General features: G+C 38.5%; 1 pseudogene; it reads right to left on the reverse strand.

Moving 5' to 3' along the window:
• Positions 1–990: 990 nt before the first annotated feature.
• LOC127692391 (60 kDa heat shock protein, mitochondrial-like) lies at positions 991–6,767 on the reverse strand (annotated as a pseudogene).
• Positions 6,768–25,761: the final 18,994 nt, after the last annotated feature.

Here is a 25,761-nt window from a genome sequence, read left to right on the forward strand (position 1 = left end):
AATCAGAAGATTGAGAATTTCCCTAAGTAATGATATTCAGAAATCTTTTTTTTCAAATTTAAACAAAATTTTATTATATAAAGGTTGTAACATAATTGGATATTTCTCTACTTTGTACACAGTCATTCCCACCCTCCACAGAAAGGCTGCTTCTGAATTTCTCATGTGGTGACACAGTGCTACAGTCCTGAAGCTAACAGAACAGTACAGATGCCTCAGAGATTTAAATTGAAAGCAGGACACTGGTATAACTCTTATACCCAGAATCATGAAGGTACAATGTCTTTATTCAAAAAATACAAAATAAGTTATCTGTAGGCATGGACAATGACAACAGTAAAGTGTAGCCGCCCTCGGCCACATGTGAACCGGAATACCTGGAAGAGAATTCTGGGGGTAACGGGAAGGGGGCGAAAGAGAAATGAGTCAAGAGGACAGCTGCCCATAGAGACTGACTTTACTATTATGTAGCCAGTATATATAGTCTTTGGAAAACCACCCTGCCCCCCAAATGGCCGCGAATTCCTTGGATCTTCTTCTCAGCAGGTTGCCTGCTTCCAGTCATGCAGTTTTCTGCTGGTCTCCAGGTGAAACTGCCCTGAGGCGGCCTTGGTAGTTAAGGTGAAAGTGGCTGTATTGTTCCCAATGGAACAAGGGCCAGAGATAACACGGGGGGGGGGGGGGGGAGGGGGGGGGGAAGGGTGGAGGCTGTAGGCCAGGAATGTTGCAGCTTGAATAGGCTGGAGATAACACCAGGGGAAGGGTGGAGGCTGCCAGTCAGGAGGGTCACAGCTAAATGCTGTGGGGGGAAGGGACAGTAAACCATTATATATTGTCAAAGGAAACCAGTAACTGATGCTTACAGTGGTCAGCCAGCCTTCTCTTCAGTCATTTTTTTTTCCAGGTGACTTCTCTGAAGTTATCGGTTATGACCCTGCCTTGAGCTTACTGTCACAGTTCATTGATAAGGGCAAAGCACTATTCTAGGAGTTAGAACATACCACCTCCCATACCCCTTCCCATTCCACCCATTGAACCCATTCCAGGGTCCTTCTCTTCTTTAGGAATTTTTGTCACTACAGCTTCTGCTGTACTTATCAAGGAGGCCATTGCAGCAGCATCCAGTAAGGCAGTTCTTACAACCTTTGTTGGATCAATGATTCCCTTTTCCACTATGTTCACAGAATCTCCAAGCATGGCATCATAACCAACTTCTGAGGAACTCTACAAAATTTTCTCAACTATCAAAGATCTTTCAACACCTGCATTCTTATCAATTGTCACTGCAGGAATTTTAAGTCTTCTTTTAATAATTTCTTTACCTATTTTCTGATCTTCATTAGCAGGCTTTAATCCAAGGTGAATCCAAGGCTGTAGTGCACCAAAGCAGGACACAGCCCCCTCCTAGAACAATACCTTCTTCAACAGCTGCTCTTGTAGCATTGCAAGCATCTGTAACTCTGTCTTTCATCTCATTCACTTCAACATCAATTGTCCCTGCAAACTTTGACACATCTACTCTATCTAAAAGTTTTGCAAGTTCTTCATTCAGCTTTTCCTTTTTATATTCACTAGTTGTGATATCTAGCTGCTCAGTGATTTCTTTAATACATTTTTCAGTGGGAGCTTTGTCATCTTTTTCTTTCAAAATCATGACATCATCTTTGGTGACAATGACCTCTCCAACTTTTCCTAAGTCATGAACTTGAACATCTTCAAGATTTAGATTCAACCCCTATTCTCCAAACACTGCACCACCAGTAGCAATAGACATATTTTTAATCTTGTTCTTCCTATTGTCCATGAACCCTGGAGCTTTGACTTCTACAACCTGAAGATCAACTTTTAGCCTGTACAAAACCAGTGTGCTTAGAGCTACTCTGTCAACATCTTCAGCGATTATAACCAAGGGCTTCTGATGAGCATTAGCAATTTCAAGAGCAGGTACAATGGACTGAACACTAGAAATTTTATTTTCACTCAACAAAACATAGGCATCTTGGAATTCACACTTTTGACCTTTTGATGTGTTAATGAAATATGGGGAAATATAAAATATATCCTCTATCAAACTTCATGCCTTCAATAATATCTAGCTCATCATTCAGGGTTTTAGTATCCATCCTTCACTGTGTTGACAACCTTCCTTACAACATTTTTCATTGTATCAGAAATGATATTCCCAATGTCTTTGTCTCCATTTGCAGAAATTGTAGCAACCTGAGCAAATTCTTCAGGGGTTGTTGCAGGTATAGACTGTGTCTTAAGTTCAGCAAAATTATTGTATGAGCTGGGTCTGTTCATTTGCATAATGTTGTACATTGATATTACACAAATTAGTATTTATGGATATTAGGTATGAAATAAGATTGTTTAGTTTTTATCTGATGTGTAAATTATGGATTTGCCACCAATAGCAGTCTCTTCACCAATATCAACCTTTACCCTTCATGGATATGAACTGTGAGACTTCCTACATATTCTACAACTGGGAGAGTTGTGAAGAAAAGAAGCAGAACAATAAGGTACTAAAGTGAACTATACATTGTAAAGTATGCTGTGGTACCTGTAATTTAGAAATGTATAGATGAAATCTAAACCACTGCATATTTTAAAGGTCATAAACTACATGAAACATGCAAAATAGCAGAAAACAGATGCCACAGAACTAAAGACAATTGTGAGTTTAATATGTAATAATTATTGTTTTAGAATCTGTTTATTAAAATTATACAACAAATTATGTGTATGTTTCTTTAGTTTTCTAAGAATGCATCCTAAATACTGTCTAGAGTATCAAAGTGAATCTCTTGTTTCCAGACAGTCTAGGAAAACAGATAATAATAAAGCAGTATTCTGACATCATGTGTAGGTACATACTTCTCTTCCAGTATTCTATTCAGTGGAGTATTTAAAAGTAAGAAATTGACTATTCTTTTTTTTAATTTATTTATTACTATATGTAAATACACTGTAGCTGTCTTCAGACACACCAGAAGAGGGCGTCAAATCTCATTACAGATGGTTGTGAGCCACCATATGGTTGCTGGGATTTGAGCTCAGGACCTTCAGAAGAGTAGTCAGTGCTCTTAACCACTTAGCTATCTCTCCAGCCCAAGGGATACAAATTGGAAAGGAAGAAGTCAAACTATCATTATTTGCAGATGATATGATAGTCTACCTAAGTGACCCAAAATAACTCCACTAGAGAACTCCTACAGCTGATAAACAACTTCAGCAAAGTGGCAGGTTATAAAATCAACTCAAGCAAATCAGTACCCTTCCTATACTCAAAGGATAAGCAGGCTGAGAAAGAAATTAGGGAAATGACCCCATTCACAATGGCCACAAACAGTATAAAGTACCTTAAGGTGACTCTTACCAAACATGTGAAAGATCTGTATGACAAGAACTTCAAGACCATGAAGAAGGAAATGGAAGAAGACCTCAAAAAAATGGAAAAACCTCCCATGCTCATGGATTGGCAGGATTAATATACTTAAAATGGCCACTTTGCCAAAAGTAATATACAGATTCAGTGCAATACCCATCAAAATCCCAACACAATTCTTCACAGAGTTAGAAAGAGCAATCCTCAAATTCATTTGGAATAACAAAAAACCCAGGATAGCTAAAACTATTCTCAACAATAAAAGAAATTCTGGGGGTATCAGTATCCCTGACCTCAAGCAATACTACAGAGCAATAGTATTAAAAACTGCATGGTATTGGTACAGTGACAGGCAGGCGGATCAATGGAACAGGGTTGAAGATCCAGAAATGAACCCACACACCTATGGCCACTTGATCCTCGACAAAGGGGCTGAAAACATCCAATGGAAAAAAGATAGCCTTTTCAACAAATGGTGCTAGTTCAACTGGAGGTCAGCATGCAGAAGAATGGGAATTGATCCATCCTTGTCTCCTTGTACTAAGCTCAACACCAAATGGATCAAGGACCTCCACATAAAGCCAGACACTGTGACGCTAATAGAAAAGAAACTGGGGAAGACACTTGAGGACATCGTTACAGGGGGAAAGTTTCTGAACAGATCACTAATAGCGAATGCTCTAAGATCAAGAATTGACAAATGGGACCTCATAAAATTACAAAGTTTCTGTAAGGCAAAGACACCATCAAAAGGACAAATCAGCAATCAACAAATTGGGAAAAGATCTTCACCAACCCTACATCAGATAGAAGGCTGATATCCAATATATACAAAGAACTCAAGACGTTATACTCCAGAAAACCATATAACCCTATTAAAAATTGGAGTACAGCATTAAACAAAGAATTTTCACCTGAAGAACTTCGGTAGGCAGAGAAGCATCTTAAAAATGCTCAACTTCATTAGTCATTAGGGAAATTCAAATAAAAAAAACCCTGAAATTACTCCAGTCAGAATGGCTAAGATTAAAAATTAAGGAGACAGCAGATGTTGGGGAGGAGGTGGAGTAAGAGGAACACTCCTTCACTGCTGGTGGGTTGCAAATTGGTACAACCACTCTGGAAATCAGTCTGGAGGTTCCTCCAAAAACGGGGCACCTCACTTCCAGAAGATCCTGCTATACCACTCCTGGGCATATACCCAGAAGATTCCCCAGCATGTAATAAGGATACATGTTACACTATGTTCATAGCAGCCCTATTTATAATTGCCAGAAGCTGGAAAGAACCCAGGTATCATTCAACAGAAGAGTGGATGCAAAAAATGTGGTATATATACACAATGGAGTACTATTCAGCCATTAGAAACAATGAATTCATGAAATTCTTAGGCAAATGGATGGAGCTGGAGAACATCATACTAAGTGAGGTAACTCAGACTCAAAAGATGAATCATGGTATGCACTCTCTAATAAGTGGATATTAACCTAGAAAACTGGAATACCCAAAACATAATCCACACATCAAATGAAGTACAAGAAGAATGGAGGAGTGTCCCCTTGTTCTGGAAAGACTCAGTGAAGCAGTATAGGGCAAAACCAGAACAGGGAAGTGGGAAGGGTTGGTTGGGAAAACAGGGGGAGGGAAGGGGGCTGATGGGACTTTCGGGGAGTGGGGGTCTAGAAAAGGGGAAATCATTTGAAATATAAATAAAAAATATATTGAATAAAAAAATGTAAGAAATTACTAAGTATTTTAAAGTTTTGTCCATAGGAGATGAAATCGGTTATGTTCAGCTTTCAGGAATACATACCTACATAGGCTCAACAGTCATTTCAAGCTAAGTCCATTTTCAGAAATCTAAGGTTGAATAACCTTCATGATTTGATGTGTATAATATCAAATATCACAAAATATCACAGTAGAAGTAATAGACCAAGAACATTGTCTGATTATTTTCACACCAAATAGTGCAGATAATCATAATTATCTCTGGGCCAGGGGTCAAAAGAGCTATTCATTACTTTTCAGGTCTATTGAAGAACCTTTTAAAATAATGAGTAATAGATCATCTCTGTCACTAGCTTAAAAAGGAATTAAATGAAGCAAGTTTAGGGAGTGATTTTGACAGCATATTATCTAAAACATCTTGCCTATCATTCTTAGCATTTTGTCTCATAAAGCAGAGCTCATATTTAAGAACTCCAGATCATCCAGTGTCTTCTATAGAATGATATCATAATGTACCCAATTGCATATCTTATTAGTTTCATAAAGTCATTTCTTCTTGTAGCAAATATTAACTATGGATTTTTTTAGTAATTCTTTTTTATTAATATTTTTATTTTCTATATTCTTTGTTTACATTCCAAACGATTTCCCCTTTCCTGGATCCCCACTCCCCATATGTCCCATAAACCTTCTTCTCTCCATCCATTCTCCTATCACCTCCCTCCTTTTCTTCTCTATCCTTATATTCCCCTCCAATGCTAGATCAATCCTTTCCAGGATCAGGACCTTCTCCATGCTTCTTCATGGGAGTCATTTGTTATGCAATTTGTACCTTGGGTATTCAGGGCTTCTGGGATAATTAATATCCACTTATCAGAGATTGCATTCCATGTGTATTCTTTTGTTAGGGTTACCTCACTTAGGATGATATATTCCAGATCAAACCATTTGCCTAAAAGTTTTGTGAATTCATTGTTTCTAATTGCTGAGTAGTATTCCATTGTGTAAACATACCACATTTTCTGTATCCATTCCTCCTTTGAGGGGCATCTGGGTTCTTTCCAGCTTCGGGCTATTATAAATAAGGCTGCTATGAACATAATGAATCATGTGTCTATATTGCATGCTGGGGAATCCATTGGGTATATGCCCAAGAGAAATATAGCAGGGTTTTCTGGAAGTGTCATGTCCAGTTTTCTGAGGAACCACCAGATTGATTTCCAAATTAGTTGTATCATCTTACAGCCCCACCAGCAGTGGAGGGGTGTTCTTCTTTCTCCACATCCTCGACAACACCTGCTGTCTCCTGAGTTTTTTATCTTAGCCATTCTGACTGGTGTAAGGTGAAATCTCAGAGTTGTTTTGATTTGTATTTCCCTAATAACTAATGATGTTGAGCACATCTTAAGGTGCCTCTCAGCCATCGGAATTATGTGATGGGAGGTATTTCTGTTCTGGTCTAGTCAGTTTGGAGTTCTGTAGGCTTCTTGTATATTCATGGGAATCTCTCTCTTTAGGTTAGGGAAGTTTTCTTCCATAATTTTCTCGAAGATATTTGCTGGCCCTTTAAGTTGTCCTGGATTTCCTGGATATTTTGAGTTACAAGCTTTTTGCATTTTGCATTTTCCTTAACTGTTGAGTCCATGGTTTCTATGGAATTTTCAGCATCTGAGATTCTTTCTTCTATCTCTTGTATTCTGTTGTTGATATTTGCATCTCTGTCCCCTGATTTCTTCCCAAGGCTTTCTATCTCCAAAGTTGTCTCCCTTTGAGTTTTCTTAGTTGTTTCTACTTCTGATTTTAGATCCTGGATGGTTTTGCTTAGCTCCTTCACTTGCTTGTTTGTACTTTCCTGTAATTCTTTAAGACATTTTTGTGTTTCCTCTTTCAGAAAACTCAACCTGTTTGACCAAAGTTCTCTTGTATTTCTTTAAGTGATTTTTGCGTTTCCTCCTTATTGGCTTTTGTATTCTCCTGAATTTCTTTAAATGATTTTTATGTTTCCCTTGTAAGGGCTTCTAACTTTTGATCCATTTTCTCCTGAATTTCTTTAAGTATGTCCTTCCTGTGTTCCTGTACCAGCATCATGACCAGTGATTTTAAATTCAAATCTTGTTTTACTGGTGTGATGGGGTATCCAGGACATGCTGTTAAAGGAGAATTGGGTTCAGATGTTGCCATATTGCCTTGATTTCTGTTAGTGACGTTCCTGCATTTGCCTTTTGCCATCTAGTTCTCACTGGTGTTAGTTGGTCTTGTCAATGCTGGACTCACCAGTGCAAGCTGCCTCTTCCCCAGTGGCCTCTGGTGCACAGCTGACTTCTCACACTGCCTGGAGACAGGGTGCTGTGGCCCAGGCTGTTCATATCCTGAAGCAGATACCTGAAGGCTCCCGCAGGGGCCTGCTGGACTCACCAGAGCACACTGACTCCTCTCAGCTGGCCTCCTGGATGTCCCTCTTGCCTCATGCTGGTCCTGGAGATGTGGTGTTGTAGCCAAGGCTGTTCTGGATCCCGAAGTGGAGATCTGAAGGCTCCCACCAGAGGCCTCAGGACTGGAACCCAAGTGCTGTGTTGCTGGAGCAAGCTGTGTGCTCCCAGTCTGTTTCCGGGTGCATACCAGGTCTCCTTCACTTCCTGGAGACCAAGTGCTGTGGCCAAGGCTATTCAGTTCCCATAGCAGACACCTGAAGGCTCCCGCAGGTGCCTGCTGGACTCACCAGAGCACACTGACTCCTCCCAGCCAGCCTCCTGAATGCTCCTCTTGCCTCTTGCAGGACCTGGAGATGTGGCATTGCAGCCCTGGATGTTCTGGACCCCGAAGCGGAGATCTGAGCTTAACTATGGAATTTAAACTCATACAGCAGACTCAAAACTGTAGCTATTGCTATTTTACACAGTCAGAAAAAGTAAAATGTGGCAAACAATAAATTAACAGAAATAATGTAAAACTAAATATGCAGAGAGAAAATATACAGCCACATTCAAAAGGATTGCCCCAAACTAATTGCCACATAGACATCCCTGGTTAATCCCAGTAGATCACAAAACTAAATAAACAGAAGTTAATTGTATAGAGCTGCTGGAAAGAAAGGAGGTATAACAATGTTGAGAGGAAAGTAGAGGATAAAAGTGATAAGTATACATTTTATATAGATGAAAATTTGCCAAAAATAATGGTAATTAATAATGACAGTAAAAATGAACAATACACATGTATGAAAAAAACAAACCTTGGGTAAGAAAAGCAAAACAGATTAATGTAATAAATAAAGATAACAGGAAAATATTAAGACTCATGGTCAGCACTAATTGCACCAATGCTGATTAGATTATTAATGATAAATGAAATAAAAACATAAAGATGGGTAGAGATGTCCTGCTGTGTCCTAAAGTACTTAGAAAGATAGAGTAGAGGAAGGGCATATCAAAATAATTTATATAAATGCATGAATTTTTTAAAGAATGAAAAACATCTTTTTTTTCTTCGATATAATTTTTTATTTACATTTCAAATGATTTCCCCTTTTCTAGCCCCCCACTCCCCGAAAGTCCCATAAGCCCCTTTCTCTTCCCCTGTCCTCCCACCCACCCCCTCCCACTTCCTCGTTCTGGTTTTGCCGAATACTACTTCACTGAGTCTTTCCAGAACAGGGGGCCACTCCTCCTTTCTTCTTGTACCTCATTTGATGAGTGGATTATGTTTTGGGTATTCCAGCTTTCTAGGTTAATATCCACCTATTAGTGAGTGCATACCATGGTTCACCTTTTGAGTCTGGATTACCTCACTTAGTATGATATTCTCTAGCTCCATCCATTTGCCTAAGAATTTCATGAATTCATTGTTTCTAATGGCTGAATAGTACTCCATTGTGTAGATATACCACATTTTTTGAATCCACTCTTCTGTTGAGGGATACCTGGGTTCTTTCCAGCATCTGGCAATTATAAATAGGGCTGCTATGAACATAGTAGAGTATGTATCCTTATTACATGGAGGGGAATCCTCTGGGTATATGGCCAGGAGTGGTATAGCAGGATCTTCTGGAAGTGAGGTGAACAGTTTTCGGAGGAACCGCCAGACTGATTTCCAGAGTGGTTGTACCAATTTGCAACCCCACCAGCAGTGGAGGAGTGTCCCTCTTTCTCCACACCCTCTCCAACACCTGCTGTCTCCTGAATTATTAATCTTAGGCAATCTGACTGGTGTAAGGTGAAATCTCAGGGTTGTTTTGATTTGCATTTCCCTAATGACTAATGAAGTTGAGCATTTTTTAAGATGCTTCTCTGCCATCTGAAGTTCTTCAGGTGAGAATTCTTTGTTTAACTCTGTACCCCATTTTTAATAGGGTTGTTTGGTTTTCTGGAGTCTAACTTCTTGAGTTCTTTATATATATTGGATATTAGCCCTCTATCTGATGTAGGATTGGTGAAGATCTTTTCCCATTTTGTTAGTTGCCGATTTGTCTTGTTGATGGTGTCCTTTGCCTTACAGAAACTTTGTAATTTTATGAAGTCCCATTTGTCAATTCTTGATCTTAGAGCATATGCTATTGGTGTTCTGTTCATAAACTTTCTCCCTGTACCGATGTCCTCAAGGGTCTTCCCCAGTTTCTTTTCTATTAGCTTCAGAGTGTCTGGCTTTATGTGGAGGTCCTTGATCCATTTGGATTTGAGCTTAGTACAAGGAGACAAGGATGGATCAATTTGCATTCTTCTGCATGCTGACCTTCAGGTGAACCAGCACCATTTGTTGAAAAGGCTATCTTTTTTCCTTTAGATGTTTTCAGCCTCTTTGTCGAGGATCAAGTGGCCATAGGTGTGTGGGTTCATTTCTGGATCTTCAATCCTGTTCCATTGATCCTCCTGCCTGTCACTGTACCAATACCATGCAATTTTTAACACTATTGCTCTGTAGTATTGCTTGAGGTCAGGGATACTGATTCCCCAAGACTTTCTTTTGGTGCTGAGAATAGTTTTAGCTATCTTGGGTTTTTTGTTGTTCCAGATGAATTTGATAATTGCTCTTTCTAACTCTGTGAAGAATTGAGTTGGAATTTTGATGGGTATTGCATTGAATCTGTATATTGCTTTTGGCAAAATGGCCATTTTAACTATATTGATTCTACCGATCCATGAGCATGGGAGGTTTTCCCATTTTTTGAGGTCTTCTTCCATTTCCTTCTTCAGAGTCTTGAAGTTCTTGTCATACAGATCTTTCACATGTTTGGTAAGAGTCACCCCAAGATACTTTATACTGTTTGTGGCTATTGGGAAGGGGGTCATTTCCCTAATTTCTTTCTCAGCCTGCTTATCCTTTGAGTATAGGAAGGCCACTGATTTGCTTGAGTTGATTTTACAACCTGCCACTTTGCTGAAGTTGTTTATAAGCTGTAGGAGCTCTCTAGTGGAGTTTTTTGGGTCACTTAGGTAGACTATCATGTCGACTGCAAATAATGATAGTTTGATTTTTTCCTTTGCGATTTGTATCCCTTTGACCTCCTTATGTTGTCGAATTGCCAAGCTAGTACCTCAAGTACAATATTGAAAAGATAACGAGAAAGGGGGCAGCCTTTTCTGGTCCCTGATTTCAGTGGGATTGCTTCAAGTTTTTCTCCATTTAGTTTCATGCTGGCTACCGGTTTGCTGTATATTGCTTTTACTATGTTTAGGTATGGGCCTTGAATTCCTGTTCTCTCCAAGACTTTAAGCATGAAAGGATGCTGAATTTTGTCAAATGCTTTTTCAGCATCCAATGAAATGACCATGTGGTTTTTTTCTTTGAGTTTGTTTATGTAGTGGATTGCATTGATGGATTTCCGTATATTGAACCAACCCTTCATTCCTGGGATAAAGCCTACTTGATCATGATGGATGATCGTTTTGATGTGTTCTTGGATTCGGCTGGCAAGAATTTTATTGAGTATTTTTGCATCGATGTTCATAAGGGAAATTGGTCTGAAGTTCTCTTTCTTTGTTGGATCTTTGTGTGGTTTTGGTATCAGCGTAATTGTGGCTACATAGAAGGAATTGGGTAGTGTTCCTTCTGTTTCTATTTTGTGGAATAGTTTGAAGAGTATTGGTGTTAACTCTTCTTTGAAGATCTGATAGAATTCTGCACTGAAACCATCTGGTCCTGTGCTTTTTTTGGTTGGAAGACTTTCTATGACTCCTTCTATTTCTTTAGGCATTATGGGACTGTTTAGATGGTCTAGTTGGTCCTGATTTAATTTTTGTATTTGTTATCTGCCAAGGAAATTGTCCATTTCCTTCAGATTCTCCAGTTGTGTTGAGTATAGCCTCTTGTAGTAGGATCTGATGATTTTTTTTATTTCCTCAGTTTCTGTTGTTATATCTCCCTTTTCATTTCTAAGTTTGTTAATTTGGATACTTTCTCTGTGCCCTTTGGTTAGTCTGGCTAAGGGTTTATCTATCTTGTTGATTTTCTCAAAGAACCAGCACCTGGTTTTGTTGATTCTTTGTATGGTTCTCTTTGTTTCTACTTGATTGATTTCAGCCCTGAGTTTGATGATTTCCTGCCTTCTACTCCTCCTGTGTGAAATAGCTTCTTTTTGTTCCAGGGCTTTCAGGTGTGTCATTAAGCTCGTAATGTATGCTCTCTCCATTTTCTTTTTGGAGGCACTCAGGGCTATGAGTTTTCCTCTTAGCACTGCTTTCATTGTGTCCCATAGATTTGTGTATGTTGTGTCTTCATTTTCATTGTGTTCTAAAAAGTCTTTAATGTCTTTCTTTATTTCTTCCTTGACCAAAGTATCATTGAGTAGAATATTGTTCAATTTCCATGTGTATGTGGGTTTTCTGTTGTTTTTGTTGCTATTGAAGACCACTTTTACTCCATAGTGATCAGATAGGAGGCATGGGATTAGATCGATCTTCTTATATTTGTTGAGGTCTGTCTTGTGACCAATTATATGGTCGATTTTGAAGAAGGTACCATGAGGTGCTGAGAAAAAGGTATATTCTTTTGCTTTAGGATAGAATGTTCTCTATAAATCTGTTAAATCTAATTGGTCCAAAGCTTCAATTAGTTCCATTGTGTCCCTGTTTAGTTTCTGTTTTCCTGATCGGTCCATTGAGGAAAGTGCAGTGTTGAAGTCACCCACAATTAATGTGTTAGGTGCAATATGTGCTTTGAGTTTCAATAAAGTTTCTTTAATGAAAGAAGGTGCCCTTGCATTTGGAGCATAGATGTTCAGGATTGAGAGTTCTTCTTGTTGTATTTTTCCTTTGACCAGCAAGAAGTGTCCCTAAGAGTCTCTATTGGTGACTTTGGGTTGAAAGTCAATTTTATCTGATATTAAAATGGCTACTCCAGCTTGTTTCCTGAGACCATTTGCTTGTAAAATTGTCTTCCAGCCTTTTACTCTAAGGTAGTGTTTGTCTTTGACCCTGAGGTGTGTTTCCTGTAAGCAGCAAAATGTAGGGTCCTGTTTACGTATCCAGTCAGTTAGTCTGTGTCTTTTTATTGGGGCATTAAGTCCATTGATGTTAAGAGATATTAAGGAATAGTGATTGTTACTACCTATCATTTTTGACGTTATTTTTTAAATTTGATTGCTTAACTTCTTTTGGGTTTGATGAAAGGTTACTATCTTGCTTTTTCCAGAATGGAGTTTCCCTCCTTGTATTGGTGTTTTGCTCCTATTATCCTTTGTAGGGCTGGGTTTGTGGATAGATATTGGGTAAACTTGGTTTTGTCATGAAATATCTTAGTTTCTCCATCTATGATGATTGAGAGTTTTGCTGGATATAGTAGTTTTGGCTGGCATTTGTGTTCTCTTAGAGTCTGCATGAGATCTGCCCAGGACCTTCTAGCCTTCATAGTTTCAGGTAAAAAGTCTGCTGTGATTCTGATAGGTCTTCCTTTATATGTTACTTGGCCTTTTTCTCTTACTGCCTTTAATATTCTTTCTTTGTTTAGAACATTTGGTGTTCTGATTATTATGTGACGGGAAGTATTTCTGTTCTGGTCCAGTCTGTTTGGAGTTTTGTAGGCTTCTTGTATAATCATGGGCATCTCTCTCTTTAGGTTAGGGAATTTTTCTTCCATAATTTTATTGAAGATATTTTCTGGCCCTTTAAGTTGTAAATCTTCACTCTCATCTATGCCTATAATCCTTAGGTTTGGTCTTCTCACTGTGTCCTGGATTTCCTGGATATTTTGGGTTACAAGCTTTTTGCATTTTGCATTTTCTTAAACTGTTGAGACCATGGTTTCTATGGAATCTTCAGCATCTGAGATTCTTTCTTCTATCTCTTGTATTCTGTTGTTGATATTTGCATCTCTGTCCCCTGATTTCTTCCGCAGGCTTTCTATCTCCAAAGTTGTCTCCCTTTGAGTTTTCTTAGTTGTTTCTGCTTCTGATTTTAGATCCTGGATGGTTTTGCTTAGCTCCTTCACTTGCTTGTTTGTGCTTTCCTGTAATTCTTTAAGCGATTTTTGTGTTTCCTCTTTCATGACCTCAGCCTGTTGACCAATGTTCTCCTGTATTTCTTTAAGTGTTTTTTGCGTTTCCTCATTATTGGCTTTTGTATTCTCCTGGATTTCTTTCAATGATTTTTGTGTTTCCCTTGCAAGGGCTTCTCACTTTTGATCTATTTTCTCCTGAATTTTTTTAAGTATGTCCTTCATGTGTTCCTGTACCAGCATCATGACCAGTGATTTTAAATCCAAATCTTGTTTTACTGGTGTGATGGGGTATCCAGGACATGCTGGTAGAGGAGAATTGGGTTCAGATGTTGCCATATTGCCTTGATTTCTGTTAGTGACTTTCCTGCATTTGTCTTTTGCCATCTAGTTCTCACTGGTGTTAGTTGGTTTTGTCAGTGCTGGACTGACCAGTGCAAGCTGCCCCTTCCCAGGTGGCCTCTGGTGCACAGCTTACCTCCTGTACTGACTGGATTCAGGGAGCTGTTGCCCAGGCTGTTCAGATCCTGAAGCAGACACCCGAAGGCTCTTGCTGGTGCCAGCTGGATTCACTGGAGCATACCAACTTCTCCCAGCTGGCCGCCGAGAAGCCCCTCCTGCCTCTTGCAGGACCTGGAGAGGACCTGGGTGTTGCCACCCAGGCTGATCTGGATCTGGAAGCAGAGAGAGTTGAGCTGAGGGCTCCAGCCAGAGGCCTCAGGACTGGGACCCAAGCTCTGGGCCACAGGAGCAAGCTGCACTGCAAGCTCCCAGACTGTCTCTGTGAACACACCGGGTCTCCCGCACTTCCTGGAGACCGAGCGCTGTGGCCCTGGCCGTTCAGATCCCACAGCAGGCACCGGAAGGCTCCCGCTGGGGCTGGGGCCTGCTGGATTCACCGGAGCACACCGACTTCTCCCCACTGGCCTGCTGATGTGTTCTTGGGTGCCCTTGCATCTCTAGTGTGCTTTGCCCCAAATTGTGTCTGTGAACCAGATGGAGCCTGTGTGCACTCCCAGGGAGTGCAGAAGGTGTATGCTGCCAGGACCTCACCTGCGTGCTGATCACTCCACTGAGCAGCTTATCCCCCAACCAGGCTGGCGCACACAAGGTTAGCCTGGCTGCCCATGCCCTGGGTCCTTGCAGAAGCCTGGGAGGCCAAGGTCCGAGCAAAGTTCCCCTCGGGCTATGACTGTCAATGGGTTCTGCCAGGTGATCAGGATGGCGGGCGTGCGCATTCACGTTCCCCCGAAAGTGCAGGGAGAGTCTGCTGGGCTAACAACCTCCTGGGCGGGTTGACACAGAGATGGCCCACCAAGCCGCCCAGTTCTTGGGGTCAGTCCAGGGCCTGTTGGGGCCTAGACCCCCGCTTTGTTAGCCTCAGGCTATGCTTGTTAGCCGTCTCTGCCCTCCCGAGCACTCTGGGTCCTGCAGGCAAAATGGCAGCGAGTGCGCTGGCCAGGGCAAAAAAACTTCCTGGCTGGGTTGGCACCCCGATGGCCCCCCGAACAGCCCAGGGCCTGTGTGCAGGCCAACGCCCGTTGGGCTCAGACCCCCGCGATGTTGGCCTTGGGTTATATTTGTGTACCTCAGTCTGTCCGATCTTGCTGGAGTCTGAAACCAAGATGGAGGTGAGCCTCTCCTGACTGGCGGGAGGCAGAGTTCTGAAGTGGCTTCCGTGCAGCAAAAGGCACCACAAATCTGCAGCTGCTTGCAGCCCGGCTGGCCAGAGAAGGTCAGTGGTCGTGGGCGCCGGGCCTAACTGGACCCTGTGTTGCCTTGGTTCCACTGCTGATGGCCCTTCAGCTGGACCAGCCACTGCTGCTCTGCCGCCACCTCCACCGCTGCCACCCAATTGAAAAACATCTTTTATAAAGACTAAAAGTCAAAACACATGAAACTTAATGTCTTCTATAATGAAGAGTATTGGCATAGATCTTCTTTGTGTTCTCAAAAATGGCGAACAAGTTAGTCACCAGGAAAACATGATCAAACTCCAAAGAAAATACCCAATGTGAGTAAATTAAAATCAGAGGTAACAGGATATACAGAGAAGGACTATAAAGAGAGTTCAGTAGATAAGAATACATTCTGCATTTTTAATCTTAGCCATTCTGACTGGTGTAAGGTGAAATCTCAGGGTTGTTTTGATTTGCATTTCCCTAATGACTAATGAAGTTGAGCATTTTTTAAGATGCTTCTCTGCCATCCGATGTTCTTCAGGTGAGAATTCTTTGTTTAACTCTGTACCCCATTTTTTAATAGGGTTGTTTGGTTTTCTGGAGTCTAACTTCTTGAGTTCTTTATATATATTGGATATTAGCCCTCTATCTGATGTAGGATTGGTGAAGATCTTTTCCCAATTTGTTGGTTGCTGATTTGTCCTCTTGATGGTGTCCTTTGCCTTAGAGAAACTTTGTAATTTTATGAGGTCCCATTTGTCAATTCTTGCTCTCTGGAGATAGCAGGTGTTGGAGAGGGTGCGGAGAAAGAGAAACACTCCTCCACTGCTGCTGGGGTTGCAAATTGGTACAACCACTCTGGAAATCAGTCTGGCGGTTCCTCCGAAAACTGGGCACCTCACTTCCAGAAGATCCTGCTATACCACTCCTGGGCATATACCCAGAGGATTCCCCACCATGTAATAAGGATACATGCTCTACTATGTTCATAGCAGCCCTATTTATAATTGCCAGATGCTGGAAAGAACCCAGGTATCCCTCAACAGAAGAGTGGATGCAAAAAATGTGGTATATCTACACAATGGAGTACTATTCAGCCATTAGAAACAATGAATTCATGAAATTCTTAGGCAAATGGATGGAGCTGGAGAACATCATACTAAGTGAGGTAACCCAGACTCAAAAGATGAATCATGGTATGCACTCACTAATAAGTGGATATTAACCTAGAAACCTGGATTACCCAAAACATAATCTACACATCAAATGAGGTACAAGAAGAAAGGAAGAGTGGCCCCTTGTTCTGGAAAGACTCAATGAAGCAGTATTCAGCAAAACCAGAACGGGGAAGTGGGAAGGGGTGGGTGGGAGGACAGGGGGAGAGAAGAGGGCTTACGGGACTTTTTGGAAGTGGGGCGGGTTAGGGGAAATCATTTGAAATGTAAATAAAAAATATACCGAATTAAAAAAAAAAAGTAACCCTGACCAAGACAACATTTATATTCAATAAAAAAAAAAAAAAAAGAATGCATTCTGCATACACAGACCAATTCATAACAGTCATGTCAGGTACTACACTTGTCTGTGTCTCTAGCTCCAGTGGAATATAATAATTTTGGCCTGACCCTTGAGTTCAAATATAGATATTTGAACTCAAGGGTCAGGACACACATAAACTAACAGAGTGTGAGGGGTATTTTTGATGAGGGTAAGGACTACATTAATCTATGGGTATAAGGACCAACATTTATATTTTTAGAGACTATGACTACATAGTAAAGTTTTGGTTGCTGATTCTCTGCTAAGAACCATGACTTCACTAACTGACTAATTGCCTAGATTTCCACTAACGTGCATGGTTTTCTCTTTTTCAGTGGGCCTTAAATCCTATTATAAAGCTCTTTGAAACAGACGGAGAATATTAATGAAAGCCAATCAATAGACATCAGAGTTGTGAAGCCCAATGGATTCATCTATGAACACCCTCCCACATCTAAGGCTCAGAAACATTGAGAAAGAGGTATGGAAAGAGTGTAAGAGACAGAGATGTAGCAGGAATGGCAGGGCTGCCTCTATGTTAGTACTGGGGAATGATGGCTAAGTGGCACATTTTGTTTTCTTTCTGAATAACAGTGTTCTAAAATTCATCAGGGTGACCTTAGTACAGCTTTGTGAACAAAATCCTCCAGCTCTCACAGTTTTGTCATATTCTGTAAATGCTGGCATATTGCTTAATAATAGAATCACTTTTAACATACAATAATGAGAGTAAATACTTTCATAATTAATTTTCAGTTAAATAATTAATAGTAAGTTATTTTATTTTCAGTAGATATTAACAACAGCAAATAAATCGGTGACAGATCCAGAATTACTTTGTGGATGATATTATAAAACAAGAATCTACAAGGTCGGTGAAAATAATGAGAGTTGAGCAAGTACCTGTCAGGATAGAAGCATTGTGGGAAGACAGAATGGCAGTATCTGGGGCTGGGGGACGGTATTAGGGATAGGCTAATGTGCTCTAAGATTACATTAGAAAACTTTGCATAATGTAAAATACTGACAAATGTGGGTCTTTACCAACTTCATGCAAAAATTCTTATAAATTATTGAATATTATTTCAGTTTATTAAAAACACTTCAAAATTTAAAGTGAAAACAGCTGACAATAATGGTTACTTTTAAAAAATTGATAAACTGAGATTAAAAATAACAACACCCTAGAAATACTGATTTATAATTTCTGTACAATCTCAATATGAACCAATTCATTAATTCTGACCTATTGATGACCATTGTAATGTTCTTCATTTAAAATATATTTTAGAGAAGACAATTCATTAAGCACATAAATATCCTATGTGTGCATTTACTCATGCAGTCATGAGATTTCTGTAGCAACTAGCATAGTTATCACATAAAAGCTAAAGAGATGTTGAACAGTACTGTATCTACTCATGAAGAAACTGATTTTCATCCAAACTCTGCCTTCAGTTTGTTTGTTTTTGTCAAGAGTTAGCTTTTTGGGAAGAAAAAGTATCTTACAAAATAGAAAAGCAATCTCTTTTTATTGTTATATTATGAATTAGACAAAATGAGGTTAAAAATATTTAGGGCTGATTTCTGCAGACCAATTTATTTGCTGCCTACCATTGACCACAGTCTCTTTAGTTCACCATAAGTGAAGACCTAGGGTTTATAGTAGTTTCAGATGCTCTGATATATGCTCCCCTATATTTCAATGCAGTCATCTCTTGCCAAACAAAATACTATTTAAATAAATGAATGTTTGGTAATTCTATAAAATAAAGGTACTTGGTTATATTTAAATAAAGTTTAATTGCATTATCATCATTACTCATATTTGTCTCATTTGATCAATGATGAAAAGATGTATTATATGTAATAATTGCCTTCTACCTATCCTTGAGAAAGAGCAATAGCCACATTACCCTTCACCAAGTTCAATACTTAAAAATAAGGTTATTAAGACACCTTCAGTCCCAGTTCTTTGTAACCATTAGAGATGTCAGCTTTGCCCTCACCCAAATTTGAAGAATAGGATAACTGCACTAACTTGAAGGTTCATGATGTTAATTAATCTAGAAAATTATTTTTCAGGTTGCTTGAGTTAAACAGAACAATGAAATGCACATATATTTTGTAGAACAACATTATTTTTGTGAAAAATAATTCAGTACTTCTGACACAGTGCACTGATGATATTTCAAACATAATTCTTGTAGCAGAATCTGTGTTTATAGCCAGCCTCTATTATTAGTATCAAGTAATAGCTACTACCAATAATCCTTAACAATAAGCAGTTTCTCCAAATATCAGATGAATGCAAAATAAAGAGAAAAGTGTCTTGATGTGAATACATATTTTTAAATAGTCAGACCATCTGGAAACATTTAACAAAAATTCATTTATCACTTGTTCTCCTATGTTTACTTCCAACTTACTTTGAAGTGTGATTTTTAAAAGCTTGACCATAGTCCCTTTTTATTCACAGTGGACTTTGATTTTCTTCTCATCTTAATAGATTTCTCATCAATGACACTGGATTATTCTTCTACTGAACTGAAGTGTTAGTGTTGAATGTGAATTGTCTTTCCAGTTATCTACTGTAAGCATTCTTCGATAAAACATGCTTTCTTTGCACTGAATATAAAATAGTTATGAATATAAATTATATGTTATATTTATATAAACTAATATAGAGTTTATATTTATAAAACATATATACATTACAGTTATATAAACTATAAGTTGTAGTTATAAATGTAAATTTAGTTGGAATACATCCTTCACTATCATTGAGTTTCCTAAAACAAACTATAATGCATAACTGTCATTAAAATTGTGGCATATGTATATTAGATTGACTACATAAATCATATATAGATATATAGATATAGATATAGATATAGATATAGATATAGATATAGGTATAGGTATAGGTATAGGTATAGGTAGAGGTAGAGGTAGAGGTAGAGGTAGAGGTAGAGGTAGAGGTAGAGGTAGAGGTAGAGGTAGAGGTAGAGGTAGAGGTAGAGGTAGAGGTAGAGATAGAGATAGAGATAGAGATAGAGATAGAGATAGAGATAGAGATAGAGATAGAGATAGAGATAGAGATATAGATATAGATATAGATATAGATATAGATATAGATAGATAGCCTTTTCCAAATTGTCTTTGCAATAGTTTTTTATATACTTGTAAGTGCATACACACTATTGTATTGGCTTTGGTTTTTGACAATTGCATAAGATATTTTAAACCATGAAACTGTCTCACTTTACAAAGTAAATTACTAATGCTACATCTTTTTTTAAAAACAGGTTCATATACTACACGTCAAAGAAGAGTGGACATGACCTGGCAGTGACAGAAGGGCAGCATGCCTGCTGTTACTGATTCACATAAAGTATATACCTCTCAAATCATATCATATCAAAATTGAAATAAACTCCATATTCCTCTTAAATAGCAATATATTATTATGTTCCCGTGTCAATTTACCACAAACAGTGATTTAAAACAAGACAGATTCATTATTATATTGTCAATCTTAGCTTTCAGACACAGAATTGCTACAGTGCTCCAATTGGAGTACCTATAAGGAAGTGAGTGAGTTATAGCTGGAGACCTTTTATATCAATAATTAATGTTATTCATTGCATGAAGATTTTAAGATGTAATTGAGTACAATGAGAAGATTCAGTAAAAATTCATATGTCACTGAGGAAGAAAAGGCAATAAACCTTCTACAGGAATATGTTGACTGTTTTGTTATGCATCATTTGATGTGTTTTTCTGTATATGCAGGCATGCATGTGCATCTGTATATGTATATGTATGTGTATGTATAATGTACATGTATATGTATGTGTCCATGTCTGTGTCTGTGTCTGAGTCTGTGTCTATGTATGTGTATATGCATATATGTGTATGATGTATATGTGTATGTGTATGTGTGTGTGTGTGTGTGTATTTGTATGTATATGAGTATGTGTATGTGTGTGTGTAAGTCTGCCAGAGCCAGAAGAGAAAATCACATGCTCTTGACCTGAAGATATAGACCACTGTGAGGGGCCAGATATCAGGATAGAATCTGAACATGGTCCTTTGGAAGAATAGTAAGTTCTCTTAGCTGCCAAGCTAAGAAACTATAGAAAAATAAAATGTAAAGTAAAATGTATACTTGGACTGGCAGGATGGCACCAAACCTAATAACCCCAAGGTCAGAGGGAGAGACATAATTCCTAAATTTGTCTTCTGACCTTGACTTCCATTAGTATACATATACAGACATGCACACACAAACATAAACACACACAATAAAGTGTGATAAAATTTATATATTAATATGTAGCACAAAAGCTTAGATAATATTATCATCAAAGTCTTTTCTAAATATGCATTGGTTTAGACTAAATGCTTACTCATTTTAAAATACTCATAACTTACTGTAATAAACTTATTTACAAGAATATTTCTAATATAATTATCAGTACTGTGTAACAGTGAAAATTCTATATGTTTTACAAATATAATGTATGAGTCATTCTCATTGTCCTCTTACCATTTATGTCTTGCACCAAAATAAGATGAGAGTTATTTCTAAAAGAACAGAAAACTAAAGATATTCACCCATTAGTAATCATTAATTTTATAATTTAAATACAGGACTTTTTGCTCATATTGGGAAAAACATATAGAATATGTATATTACACAGTAGATATATGTTTAAGAGAAAAAATAAAAAATCAATTATTCTAAAATATCTCAGATAGGATAACTAAATATTGAATGAGGAGCCTGTATTGCTTTCAAATGCTCTTTGGAGAAAGAATAATCTAGGCTTATCCCACTTCCATTTTGCCAGACATTTAAAAGGGAATATATAAAACGCTAAATAATAAAATATTCATTCTTCAGGGATACATTTTCTACAACAGTAACAAAAGAATGAATCATTTGCACTTAAGGCAGAAGGTAAGGCAAAAATCAGAACCTATAAAGAAGACATATAAATTTGAAACCAGGGAAATAGTGAACATTTTGATATTAACAAGAACAATATCAAATAACCAAAAAGTCTTGAAGTATTTTAAAGGGATTTTTATAATACACAAAGTAAATTTTTTTTAGACTTGAACTTAGCCAAATGGCTGAGAAGCAGATAATTTTTTAATATTTAATTAATAGTCCCAACATTTTTTTAAATTTTATTCGATATACTTTTTATTTACATTTCAAATGATTTCCCCTTTTCTGGTTCCCCACTCCCCGAAAGTCACATAAGCCCCCTTCCATCCCTCTGTTCTCCCACCCATCTCTTCCGACTTCCCTGTTCTGGTTTTGTCTTATAATGCTACACTGGGTCTTTCCAGAACTAGGGGCCACTCTTCTGTTCTTGTACATCATTTAAAATGTGGATTATGTTTTGCATATTCCAGTTTTCCAAGCTTATATCCACTTATTAATGAGTGCATACTATTACTGATCTTTTTGAGAATGGGTTACCTCACTTAGTATGATGTTCTCTAGCTCCATCCATTTGCCTAAGAATTTCATGAATTCATTGTTTCTAATGGTTGAATAGTACTCCATTGTGTAGGTGCACCACATTTTTTGCATCCATTCTTCTATTGAGGGATACCTGTGTTCTTTCCAGCTGCTGCTATGAACATAGTGGAACATGCATCCTTATTACATGCTGGGGAATCCTCTGGGTATATGCCCAGGAGTGGTATAGCAGGATCTTTTGGAAGTGACATGCCCAGTTTTCTGAGGAACCGCCAGACTGATTTCCAGAGTGGTTGTACCAATTTGCAACCCCACCAGCAGTGGAGGAGTGTTCCTTTTTCTCCACATCCTCGCCAACACCTGCTGTCTCCTGAGTTTTTAATCTTAACTATTCTGACTGGTGTAAGGTGAAATCTCAGGGTTGTTTTGATTTGCATTTCCCTGATGACTAGTGAAGTTGAGCATTTTTTAAGATGTTTCTCCGCCATCCGAAGTTCTTCAGGTGAGAATTCTTTGTTTAACTCTGTACCCCATTTTTTAATTGGATTATCTGGTTTTCTGGGGTCTAACTTCTTGAGTTCTAATGGTGCTGGTTCAACTGGAGGTCAGCATGCAGAAGAATGTGAATTGATCCATTCTTGTCTCCTCATACTAAGCTCAACTCCAAATGGATCAAGGACCTCCATATAAAGCCAGACACTCTGAAGCTAATAGAAAAGAAACTGGGGAAGACCCTTGAGGATATCGGTACAGGGGGAAAGTTCCTGAACAGAACACCAATAGCATATGCTCTAAGATCAAGAATTAACAAATGGGACCTCATAAAATTACAAAGTTTCTGTAGAGCAAAGGACACCATCAAAAGAACAAATCGGCAACCAACAAATTGGGAAAAGATCTTTACTAACCCTACATCAGATAGAGGGCTAATATCCAATATATACAAAGAATAGTCCCAAATTTTATACAACACATTTGAAACATATTCAACTCCCTCATCAAACTTGTCCAAGATGCATACCCCCTCCACCATTCATCTTCATGTTGTCTGCTTTCCTTATACCATAGGGTTCCTTTTGTGTCACTCAAAGACATTTGATTGTGGTGCTTTTTCTGGACTGTGTGGATCTACCAGAAGAAAAGCCCTTTAAGAAAACTGATTCTTTTTCTCTCTCTCTTCTAGCATCTACTAAACCTGAGTAATTCCTTAGCTGCTTACCCGACTTCATGATGAGATTTTGTCTTTTTTCTCTATCTTTCATAATCACTTTAACTTCATAGGTGAAATGACCCTCTGTATGCTGTAAATACTTTTAATTTATTCATTCATTGTAGGATCTTATAAACTGACTTCCCTCTTCTGCCATAATCTTAAGGTTTGGGATGAGAGCATGTGTGATATAGATGTCATATTTAGGACTGAGCATTCTTTTTTTTTTCTTTTTCTTATCGTTTTTTTTTATTTCATTCGATATATTTTTTTATTTACATTTCAATGATATCCCCTTTTCTGGCCCCCCAACTTCCTGAAAGTCACATAGGCCCCCTTCCCTCCCCCTATTCTCCCACCCACCCCTTCCCACTTCCCTGTTCTAGTTTTGCCTTATACTGCTACACTGAGTCTTTCCAGAACCAGGGGCCACTCCTCCGTTCTTCTTGTACCTCATTTGATGTGTGGATTATGTTTTGGGTATTACAGGTTTCCAGGCTAATATCCACCTATTAGTGAGTGCATACCATGATTGATCTTTTGAGACTGGGCTACCTCACTTAGTATGATGTTCTCCAGCTCCAACCATCTGCCTAAGAATTTCATGAATTCATTGTTTCTAATGGCTGAATAGTACTCCATTGTGTATATATACCACATTTTTTGCATCCTTTCATCTGTTGAGAGATACCTGGGTTCTTTCCAGCTTCTGGCTATTATAAATAGTGCTGCTATGAACATAGTGGAACATATATCTTTATTACCTGCTGGGGAATCCTCTGGGCATATGTCCAGGAGTGGTATAGCAGGATCTTTCGGAAGTGACATGCCCAGTTTTCTGAGGACCAGCCAGACTGATTTCCAGAGTGGTTGTACCAATTTGCAACCCCACCAGCAGTGGAGGAGTGTTCCTCTTTCTCCACATCCTCGCCAACACCTGTTGTCTCCTGAGTTTTAATCTTAACCATTCTGACTGGTGTAAGTTGAAATCTCAGAGTTGTTTTGATTTGCATTTCCCTGATGACTAATGAAGTTGAGCATTTTTTAAGATATTTCTCTGCCATCTGAAGTTCTTCAGGTGAGAATTCTTTGTTTAACTCTGTACCCCATCTTGAGTTCTTTGTATATATTGGATATTAGCCCTCTATCTGATGTAGGGTTAGTGAAGATCTTTTCCCAATTTGTTGGTTGCCGATTTGTCCTTTTGATGGTGTCCTTTGCTTTACAGAACCTTTGTAATTTTATGAGGTCCCATTTGTTAATTCTTTATATTAGAGCATATGCTATTTGTGTTCTGTTCAGGAACTTTCCCCCTGTACCGATGTCCTCAAGGGTCTTCCCCAGTTTCTTTTCCATTAGCTTCAGAGTGTCTGGCTTTATGTGGAGGTCCTTGATCCATTTGGAGTTGAGCTTAGTATAAGGAGACAAGGATGGATCAATTTGCATTCTCCTGCATTCTGACCTCCAGTTGAACCAGCACCATCTGTTGAAAGGCTATGTTCTACAGTTTCTCATTCTTTACACTTGGTCAGCAGTGGGTCTCTGTGTTAGTTGCCATTGTAACTTATAGTTCTGACAGACTCAGAAGACCTGCACAAGCTTAAACTACATAAAATCCCAGAATGAAAATGAGATTGTCAGGAAGACCTACCACTGGGTAAGGAGTTATCAGTGATAGATGGCCTATATGTAGCATTTGTGAAACTACATATGAAGAGAATCTCTACATACACTGTGATACTACATATGAAGAGTATATCTATACACACTCCACACAATAAAGCTATCTGGTAGAAAAAAATTGAAAACACATAATGTTGAGAATAGAAATTGATAGTGGGGGTGGGAGTTGGAATGGAGTAAATGTGAGGTATACTTGACTGGTATATACAATATGCATGTAAAAACTCTGTGTTATGAAGAGAGATAGGAAAGCCCTAAAAAAACAAAAACAAAACAAACAAACAAAAAAACAAAGAGAAAAAGGAGAAAAGATTTAAACAAAAAAAGAAAAATTCTTTACAAAACAAAACAAAAACAAAAAATAAGCCAAACCAAAACAAAAGGTGTCATTGATCCTCGAAACACATGAAAAAATAAATGTAAAAATCAAAATAAAAATCATTGACATCTAAGCACCAGCAATGGTGACAATTTCTATCTTATGAAAGTTGCAGTTATTCTAAAACTAACTAGACATGAGAATACAGGCAACACTACTTTGTGTTCAACAAAGGTCACATTTCTAGTGAGGTGTTCATATCACTCTATAGTCTTCAGG

The sequence above is a fragment of the Apodemus sylvaticus genome, chromosome 9 (genome assembly GCF_947179515.1).
Source record: "Apodemus sylvaticus chromosome 9, mApoSyl1.1, whole genome shotgun sequence".
In the NCBI taxonomy this organism is placed as follows: domain Eukaryota; kingdom Metazoa; phylum Chordata; class Mammalia; order Rodentia; family Muridae; genus Apodemus; species Apodemus sylvaticus.